This window comes from Apteryx rowi, unplaced genomic scaffold (assembly GCF_003343035.1).
Source record: "Apteryx rowi isolate R43461 unplaced genomic scaffold, aptRow1 scaffold_6, whole genome shotgun sequence".
In the NCBI taxonomy this organism is placed as follows: domain Eukaryota; kingdom Metazoa; phylum Chordata; class Aves; order Apterygiformes; family Apterygidae; genus Apteryx; species Apteryx rowi.
Genome location: NW_020450871.1, coordinates 4,247,053 through 4,257,964, shown reverse-complemented (window position 1 = coordinate 4,257,964; position 10,912 = coordinate 4,247,053).

Sequence of the window (10,912 nt, the reverse complement as noted above, 5' to 3'; positions counted from 1 at the left end):
TCCCATCCTGTCCATTGACGCTGTCATGGGCAGCGATCACCGTAGCCAGTTTCTGCAGTTACTATTTAGCCCATGTTCTCCTTGTAGCCTCCATCTTAGCTGACGCCAAAATCTGTGTCATTGCACAGGGGTTTCATGGTCTTTCTTCTTAGCAAGGAAAAATCCATGTCTCACCCATATAAAACCACAAGCTTACCATTGTAGGTCCCAAACTTGTTCTGCCTCAAGATATCTGGAGACAAAATTGTTCTTCAGAGCAATGTATCAGACCTTTCACTTCCTTCATCACCAAATCGCTGCTGCCAGCTGACACTCCAAGGTGTTTAAGCTAGCTAAATCACCGGTGGGTGTGCTCGCCGGAGAAGCCAACCCAATTGCTTCTCCGTGGCTTGTAACAGTGACTTTGCTTTTACCTGAATTTACTTCCACTCTGATTTTTCACATATTCTTGTATTGTATCTTCTGTTTCACCCCTCCAAGATAGATCACCAGCACCACCAAGAAGCTGGTGCAGGTCATTCGAATGCCACCTTCAGAGTTTTGCAGGGGCAACGTTACCTTTTCCATGGGCTCATTAGAAATCAACAGAGACCATCTCTTAATCCAGTGCTGATCCCAACTCACTTTAGCCTTTTGAAACACAAATTCATAGTTTAGTCACACTAGCAATTTTATTAGGAATTCTGAATTCTTTCACTGCAAAACTCTACTGCCCATTACTTAAACCCAGGAACACTAGGCATGCTGATTCCTACTTTTGTCCCCCCGGTATTTAATGAAGTGAAACTACCTGATCCAGAGGGAAGCTAGTTTTCTAGACACAGTTTCTTCCATGTAAGGGATGAGAACACACAGAAATAGCGGGGATGAGGATTTTCGCCATGTGGGGAGAAGCAAAGTAGGATGCTAGGTTTTACACTAGCTTTGCTGCCCTTTAATTTGGTCCAGATTGGGGGTGTAAGTGCCTGTTTCCCTCCCTCCAGAATTTCTCTATCCTTCCAGAGCAATCAAAAGAGCCTGCCAAGTCTCTGAGTTTGTGTATGTATGTCTGTTTAATAATTCAATGGGAACATTAATGACACCGGGTGCTTGGTTGTTCCTGCATGTGCTGATGGCCTCTCACATCCCACCAACATCTGGTTTTTCATACTCAGCTCAGCTGTCTGGAAATAGCCATTTGCTGCTCACCTTTACTTGCCTCACCATTAAAGAGCTCATTAATGCACTCCGTCCTTGCTTTCTTTGGGACTAAAAGATTTCCATTTCTATCCTTTATCAGATTTCTCATGGTTTATATCGCTCCTCTTGTCACTATTCAATGCCCTTTTCTAATGAGCTCTTCTCTCCACGTCCATCTTCTCCATTAAGCTATGCAAGCACTGTCCCACACGTTGCCTTACTCATCTCCTGGGCTCTCTTCTGGGTTTGTCATATTTCTCAGCAAGGGTTTCCAGCTGTGAAAGGAAGCGATCAGCCCTGCACAGCAACATCCACTCCTTCCCTCCCCGTTGTCTGTCCTTGCACCTCTCTGTCCTTGCGGCCAGCCCTCCAGTTCCAGCCCCAGTTCACCCCACTGCAGTGTCCAGGCTCAACGTCCTCCTCCATCCTTGCACAAGTCCCTAACCTGCTTCAGCTGATCTTCATGACAGCAAAGGGACTCCTCAAAGTTTCTGTGCTGTATCTGCAGCTTGTCTCTGCTGGTGGCCTCTTGAATCCTTTTCTCTCTCTCAGCATTGCTTTTAAACAGCAGAGCTCTCCTTGGGCATCTCCTGCCCCGCAATCAAGAGCTACACAGCCCATCTGACTGGCAGGCGGCCTCTCTGGGTACCACGAAAGCTGTGATCTCATAAGTAAACACTGGTGCTCTTCACACAATGCCGCTAGATTAATTAATCTCATTCCACATCATTTATAGCCATGCCACAAAGACCCCCATTCCCTGCAGTTGGGACTTAAAATCTGCTTCTCCCAAAGTGCCTCCCTTTCCCACTTGGAAGTTGCATTGCAGTAAGATTTGAGGACCTGGAGCAGAGCAGAAGGCATTGGAAGAGCAACTCCAAGGGGCTGCCAGACACAGCAAATCCCTGGCTAAGCAGCCGCGGGGTGTACGTGTAGGTGAACCATCCACCACTGTCAGTCTGAAATATCCCGGCTGCATTAGGCTCAGTTCAGGCTGACAAAGAGCTTGCTTGCCCAAAAGCTCATCTGTTCTTTTTCCAGCTGTCTCAGGTGTTGTAATAAGAGATATTACCTCTCCATACAAACCTTATCTCAATTATATCCTTAGATCATTCTGGCTGTAACAACACTACCACCCACTACAGAGTTCACACACATACGTCTCTGCCTGGGAAATTCCGGCAGAAACGTGGCAACCCTACGCATGAGAAATCCTTCAAGTGCTGACAGCTGACAAGCCCCGGAGCTGCTCCACAGACTCCTCCAGCCTTGCAGGGTGATCCCTGCTCCTAAAAGACATTCACATGCAGACACCAAGGCTCTGAGTAAAAGACATGCACTGAGAGACYGGAGAAGGGAGGCTGGGGAGAGCAGGCATGTGGTGTGGCTGCCCCAAGCCTATCTCGATGGTGAAAGTCACTGCCAAGAAGGAGGGCGAGCTGCAAGATCCCGGGCTGGTTTCTGAGCTCCCACAGGTCTCAGTTGCAGTTTGAATTTGGCACTGTCCTAGAGACCAAACAGCAGCTTCTGGCAGAGCCGTCATGAGAGCCTGGGAAAGGCAGAGTGGGAGGTCCTGCAACAGAGCTGGGGGCTACCCCTCWCCACCAGAGATGGTTGAACCCTTTTGGCTATGATTGCCAGACTCCCCTGGTCCGGAGGCCTGGGGAAGCCACTGCCCCAGAGTACACTGGCATTAGAGAAGGGAGTTGGAACAAATGACCCTGCAGGGTCCTTTCCTGCTGTTTTCTGGTTTACTTTGTGTTCATGTTTTTAGCAAGCAGTCCAAGTGAACCACAAAGGTCAGATAGGAAGGGAGATGGTATGATCTCTGCCTACCAAGGAGCTCACAGGAGAGAAGCCAGAGGACAAGCGCTCTGGAGGAGACTCTCCCTGGCTTGCCTTGGTGAAGGACTTGGTCGCTGATCTCTGCTCCAAAGCCATCAGAAGAGCTGGATCCACCTACTGGGCACAAGGTCTGAGCCAGTCCCATCCGGCCTTTAGCTCAGAGGGGCTTTGCCATCTTTGCAAAGCCGCAGATGTACGTGGCTGGAGATTTACAGGTGAGAAATAGTACTGCAACTGGAGCACCAGGTCACAAAGTCTCCCTTTGGGTAGATGATCTTTTGCCCTTTCCCAAAGAAGAAGAAATCAAAACAGTCCAAGGCATCATAGGAAGGTACCAGCAAGCGAGAGGAAAAGGGAAAGGTTGCAAGAAGTTTCCCCCCCTTAAGAAAGATAAATATGCAAGAGCAAGAAGAAGCCAGAGGTCAAAGTGCCTGTGGGGAACAGATGCGGATGAGATTGATTTTGAGAAGCCTAAGTAGAGCTGGGACAGATGCTGGATCCAGAACGAGTACTGTTTCAGCCCAGGATTGAGAGGCAAAGGTTAGGATTGAGCTTGCAGAGACCTGGAAACCAAGGGGGTGACTGAATTGTAAGTGGCACTGCATTTAATTGGAGCAGAATGCATGAAACGGGATAATGTAATTGGAAAGGTTATTTAAACTGAGTATTCAGAGGGAAAAATAAAACATTGCAGGGAAAATAATAATGCTTAGCACTTCTAATGTGCTTAGCGTCTTCAAAACCTGGTCAGCCATTAACTGATTGCTCCTCTGCTAAGTCCAAAGGCTAATAAAAAGGGATGGTTCATTTAGTTATTTCACAGCTGAGTTTCTCAATAAGAAATAAGGAAGAGAATGCTGCTCTCTAACATGCTAGCAAATAAACAGTTGGAAGAAGGAAAATACAACAAATTCCCAGCACATTCAGTCAGAACTTCTCAGTCAGCTCCTTCCTTCCTCACCTAGCATTTGTCCAGACCAGATCCAGATGTTACAGGAAACTTGTCCAGAGATTTGGCTCAGGAGCATATCACAGATGGGCCTGATTGCAGCCTTCAGAGCCCAGGTCTCCAGCTGTCCTGAAATTTGCTGTCTCTGGCCTGGGGAACCACCTGTGAGCTAGTCCCCCACACGAGCACATTCTGGAGCTGATGCCAGAGGCCCCAGGGGACACAGGGCTACTCTTCACATGCATGATTTGCTGTGCAAGATCGGGCACAGCAGCCTTCCCCAGGCGCCGAGTGGCTGCCTGGACGGCGATGCCTGGGGGACGCCAGCGTGTGCGTGTGCAATCCTGCTGATGGATGGAGCAAGCGATTCATGCTCGGGGGACACACCGATTACCCAGCCTTGCTCTCTCTCATCTTGGCAAACACCACAGCTGGAGGGACCAGGCAGCTTTTCAAACTGCAGTAAGGACTGAGGTATTTTATGTTTGTTTTACTTAAAAAGTAAACAGTTCTTTGTGTTTGATGAGCAAGTGATTTTGTAAACACTGCAGAGAAAACAGACTACGTCGTTGCACCTCAGTAATTTCCATCTTGTTTTCTCGGCGGCAGCAGCAGAAAAGGAGCAGATACAAGCTGTGTCACGCACACTTCCAGATTAGCTGCAGGTAGCTGAGGGTCTGGAGGCTCTTCCCGTTCAGACCAAAGGGCTCTGGTAACAGCAAGCTGTGTAAAACTGCCTGGGACAAGGAAATTCTGATCAGGACAGAGCCTTCAGCCCAGCATGTGTCCAGCCACGACAAGGGCAAGCAATAAATCCTTCGAAGACCAGGTACTGCCAGAGTTTTCATATTGTGCCCTGAGTGCAGAGTCAACCATTCAAAAATACCCAGAGCAGTCTGCCCAAATCAATCACACCTCCAAATGCTGCCCACCACATACCGGTGGGGCTGAAAACACCTTTTCTCATATTGTCTTTGTTCCCACCAGTAGCAAAGTTCATTCATGCCTAATCTGAAATGGCCATCACTGCATTTCGGTGCTTTGAAAAATGGCTGTCAGCTTGCTTTTTGGATGTATATCATCTCCTGACACAATTTCTCCTGTAACACCACTTTACGATGTTCTTGGCCTTAACAGCTTAGACACCCACAAAATCATAGGCCTCATCATTTGAGAGTTGATGCTCAGTCACGCCAATATAGGCGTCCTTTCTTGGTGCACTGAAACTCCAGGCACTGCTCTGCAAGGCCATGGGTCACCCAGAGACTCTGCATCAGGTCTCCCAGCCCTGTGCTGGCCAGGCATCTCCATGGAGCCCTCTGCCTCGGCTCCACAGCTGGGTCCCACCACCCATCCATGGGCCATGAGAGGCCTCCAGCTCACCGATGATCTTTTCAGGCAGTGGCCGGGAGAGGGCAATGCCTCACACACAGCCGGGCCAACTCCCTGCAGCAGAAAATAGCTCCTAGAAGACACTGGGGCGCTCTTCCTCCATCTCACTGTTGGGTGATCAGACGTGGGTCTTGCCTTTTTATGGAAGAAGTGCACAGTATTTGTCCCTGAAAGCATTCACTGGATTGAAATACAGCCCCCAGAGCAGACCAGCACCCTAAGCTGAACTAGACTCTCCTGGGACACATCAACCAGTAGCAGTGTCATGACCAGACGCCTTTGGTGAAGACAGAGTTTGAAGGAGTTCATGTTCCCCTGTCTTTTTGCCCCAGTCACAGCCTCCTGCCCTCTCAGTTGTGGTTGTGGGGTTCATCTTTTCTTTCTGTTTCAGGTTTCCTTCATTTTAAGTGAAATGTTTCCTGTCTCAGCTCCTAGCATGGCCCCACAAATCCTGTGCTGGAAGGATGAGTCAGGAGTGAGAACAAGAGGATGTGAGCGGGGACTCCTTAAACCAGTGTTACCACCAAGCGTGTCTCCCCTGAGAGGAGTTTTGCCTGAATGAGGCAGACAGGGTCAGGACCTCAATGATTTACAGTGCAGGATGCATCTTCCTGGTTGTCTGAGGGACTCGGGGAAGACGGTGAATGCAGACAGCAGCAGCCTTGCTGTGTCTCTAACACAGCTTTCTGAACGGAGGAAATTTGGGATGCAATGTGCTAATGATGCCATGCTACCTTCTGCTAAATGCTCACGTACAACCAGGCAGCAGATATATGGACTGTGCAAGACACCACTGATTTTCCTCTGCCTGTTCCTGGCATAACGAAGCCCAATGGATGTGTATAAACAAAGAAAGCATCATTCTCGCTGGACCTCATGCATCATTTATATCCATCTTTTCCATGGCACAAGAAACATTTACATATGCCAGCATTAATTCCAAACGCCACTTCAAAGCCATCTCTGTCTAATGAACCCCATGCGCTGTGCACAGCAAATTCCACCCGAAAAATAATTAGCAACACACACCACCAAAGCATTACAAGGGGAACGCAGCACACCACCTGCTGAAGCAAAATGAATGCCTGATTTATTTACTTTTTCCCACTTTTTAGCAAGATTCAGGCTCTGACTCAACACTGTGTTCTCTTCTGGGCTTCGTGGGGTGCTGGGAGGTGTCACATTCCCACTCTGTGTTGTTATGTCTGGATATGGTCCACAGGGTATGGATATGATTGAGTTGTTTTTTTTTAATATATTTTCTTAGGTCATGATGGGACAGAGCTGGGCAAGACCCTGCTGTTTTCCCAGTGCTGGGAATTCACAGTGCAGCAGTCTGCAACCCTTCCCCAGAAGTCACAAGGGTGCCTGGTTTGAGGGTGCAGAGTYGCCCCCAAGCCGAGCCTCGGCTGATGGTTGGGAGCAGTAAGGGAAGCACTGAGTCTCACCTTGGTCTGATGTGATGGTAGAGCCTTTAACCCCTGATTATCACCAGCCTAACTGGCAAAAAGAGATGGAAGTAAGATCAGGAGACAAAGTCTTGGGTGACCATAGCAGCTAGGGGTATCCTGCACCCCCTGCTCCCTCCCATCCCCTGCAGCACACTGCCCCAAGGCATTCCTGATGTGAACAGCTCAGGGAATGCCTTTATTAAAATCATCTCTTAGACCTGTCTTAGCGCTGTGCAGTCCCACTCATGCCAAGGGGAGCAGCATGTTTTAGCAGCAGGCCCAACGGGGGTGACAGGAAGGCTGTACACCGGCATTGCCACGGGAGCCCTGGGTTACAAACCACGTGGTAGCGGGACAGCTGCCAAAACTGGGAGGGAGCTGTGGGTGCAGGGGGGGCCGACCTGTGCTGGGGTGATGCTGGGATCCTGGACTCCCCCTAGGTGCTGTCATCCTGGAGCACAAGCAAGATATTCAGTGGGAYGCTGGTCTTGGCCAGACACTGCATTTCCAGTGCAAGTCTCCAGYATACAGCCGCGCTAGTCAAAATGTCAGTCTCCGTCTTGCTAGGATGCAAAGGGTTAAACTGCTCTTCCTATGCAAATTAGGCTTAATTAATCCTTTTCATCAGTTGCAAATATACCTTCTGAACCCTATTAAAAACATGAATATGCAAATTCAGACCTTTTTTAATACTCATTTTCAAGGACCTGGAGTCAGGCTTGATTATTTGATTCCCGTTAACAGCCTGTAAAACCTGATGCAAAATTTAATTTCCATTTTAAGTTACCCCCCAAAAAAAGAATCTGTTGGTAATTAAGCTAATTACGGTGTTACACTAAAGAGGAGACAAACAAGGAGGACAAGATCATTCATTACATTTAACAGTGGTTACAGGACCTGGGGACTGTGCAAGGCCAGAGTTAACCGTGAAGTCAGGAAACAGCAGCAATGGAAACAGGGCATGTGCAGGGAGGCTGGTGCTGGTGGAGGGACCTGGTGCCTTCCTCACCCTGGGAACATCTCTCCTTCAACCCCGTGAGCCATCCTTCTTCGGGCAGGGTTGGGCCCTGTGCGCGTACGCTGGGGCTGCCTCAGCGTAAGGGGCAGAAGGGAGGAGGTGCAGCCGGGCCGAACCGAATGTTGGGGCAGGGAGACATGAGGTCTCCACCCAGGGCAGGAATGAGGTTGTGTTAGACGGTGGCCATGGAGCTGGGGATTCAGGACAACCTGTAGGACACCCTATCTGCCAGTGTAACTGGGGCTAGGCATCCCATGCAGGGCAGATTTCCACCAGCCTGAGCAATTTCATTGTACCAAAAACACACGTCTGTGGTGTAGTGGGACAGCTGACTGAATCAGCAGCACATCAGAGGTGACAGGTCCTGCAGGCCTCCAGCTGATATAGCCAGGATGTCCCATTCACCCTGCAGGAGAAGACCCATGACCCCCACTGTGCAGGAGGCACCTACTAACCACTGCTCTTCTCCCGCCCTGCGGTACCTTCCAGTGCTCCTCAGCCATACGAGGGACTGACATACAAGATGTGACCCCCGGGAGCTCATGACAGTGGCCAGCATATGCTAGGAGGTGCAAACCAAACCTCCCTGTCCCAGTCTGGCGATACGCTGTGTTAAAATGGAGACACCATGCATCTGTTGTGCTCAGATCTGGCATCTCCCCCCTGCAGCCACTGGTGCACCAAGGGGTCCTACCAACACGGCGAGGTTACACACCGGGCCAGCTCAGCCTAGCAGCGAGCGCAGCCAGCTAGGACAAACATCCCTCTGTGGTCACACACCGGGTGCTGGAGAGTCAGGGCCTGGTGGCTCCAAACTGGCTCATCAACCTTCCCCTACCTCCCAGCTCTGCCTGTGTGTAATTAAATAAAAAGTGCTGCTATAGACTGTTAATTATGGTTTACCACAGCAGTGATCCCTTAAAATCAGTCATTAGCATGCCTAAGATCTCTTCCGTATTTGGCATATTCTAACGAGTTAGTGAAGTTAACGAGTGATTTGTTAGAGCTATAATCCTTAACGTCACCTTGGGGTTGGTAACTAACTAAYGGCAGCACACGATGGCGGGTTGCCTGTCGCCATATCTTTATGGAGGGATGAATCACACGACCTGGTGCTTGGCTGAAAACACACATGGGTGATGCTGGGCCCGCTCCAAGGCCAAAGCTTGATATCTGGAATATTGGTCTGCTGGGCAGGTAACTCTAGCATTGAAACGAAGTCCTAGCATTACCTAAAGACATCCTGCATCTGCAGGATGGATCCACCCAAGAGAGGGTTGTTATCTGGTGAGATTTTAGCAGTCCTCCACATCTCCAGCGTGGCTGCCAGGATGAAGGCCCTGTTCTTGTTGGGTTTGGTTTACTCCCCGCCATCATCTCCTTTGTGAGATTCCTCCTACCCCTCCCAGGACTCACAGCAAGAGGAGCTGTCATTTCAGAGCATGCCAGTCAAGCGTGGCTCTGCTCGGTAACGGCGGGATAAGAGAGGGAGCTGATCACGTACATCCCTAAGGGCTGGAGCGTGACTCCCAAAACAAGTCAAGGAAAGACACATGCACAGGGAGGAGCCAGAAGAGCCTCAGAAGGGAGAAAGGGTGAAGGAGGGACAAGGTGATKTGCAGTCACCCTGTTGCTGTAGCGAGCTGGTCTACCTTTCTCACTCTGTGGTCAGTCAGGAGTGGGAGGCACCTCCAGACAAGCAGCATCGAGGACCTAAGAGAGGTTTGTGCTCTGAGTTTCTTTAGAGAGAGATTGCTTCTCTCTAGTGGTTAGGGGAACAGACTGGCAGACAAACCAGCCACCGTCACCAGCAAAGTGAAGTGCCTGCAGTTGTACAGTGCAAACACTACCCAGTGGATGCTCAGGGAGAGAGGAAAGGTTCATCTTCCAAGCTTCAGAGCCTTTCACCTGCCTGGAAAACATTTTCCATCACGTTGATGCCAGAAGTCTATGATCCCTAGATAAAAGGACTCTGACTCAGTGATACAGGAAATTCTCTAGCAAAGTCCTGTGCYTCATACTTCCTCCTGCATCTGCACCTTCCTTCCCTTTGACCTGTCCAGTGCATCTTGTCAATGGTGTAATATTTTGGGGGGAGTCAGGGATGGMGAATTACCTTCTCAGTCCCTACAGGCAATCAGCTTGCTCCCTGAACCATGAGATACGATTGCCCTTATTATTTTAGATTGCATAGCAGTGAGTCTTGTTAATGGTCATAAAATTATCCAGTCCTTATCTGAAATCCAACAACCGTCTGTGTTTCAAKGACCTCCTGATGGTCTCTGGCTTTGTTCCAGGTTGAAGAGGCATCAGAGGCGACCACGGAGGAAAAAGAGGCARTGGGAAGATTAAAGAAAAACAACCAAAACCACAACAAGCAACAGCCAACAAAGAGAATTCAAAGTAAAACAAGGAATATTAAAGAGAGCTCAATCAGTCAGCTGGAGAGTTCAAAAAAACACAACCTGTTAAGAAGAGAAGGAAGCAGCATCAGGTAAAATTAGCAACACTAATAACTCATCAGTGCTGGAGCCCCGACCAGGAAACAGCACGGGGAAGAAGAAGGGGCCGGTAGACACTTGATCCCCTCTGGGGGAAGCAGGAGAGAGAACTGACACAGCCTGAAGGAACYGAGAGTCTTGTTTAGATGATTGTTTGGATGTGGACCAAAGACACGGGCTACTCCCAGGGCCTCCAGCTTCCAGGAACTGYCTTTGTGCTCCCTAACCTACATGGCAGCCTTCTCTCTAGTTGTATTTATCTCCCAGGAAGAGCTTTCCTAGCCATCACCTTTCTCCTCAGTGCCAGTAAGGTCCTTCTGCTAGAAGGAGTCAGGGATGGTGGTGGCCTCCAGGCCTTCCCTGCCCCAGAACCACCTCATCTCACCCTTYTCTGCCTCTCCCTCCTCCTCCTCACCTGAGCCACGACCCTTGAGTCTAGGACAGGCCCAGGCTTCCATTTTGTCTCTTGTAGTTGCTTTGAGGGGAAAAAATGCACACAAGCAAGCCTGGTCCAGCGCCTTGGAGACCCAGCCACCACAGGGGGAGGAGAGCAGGAGCAGCCAGTGGGCTCACCGCC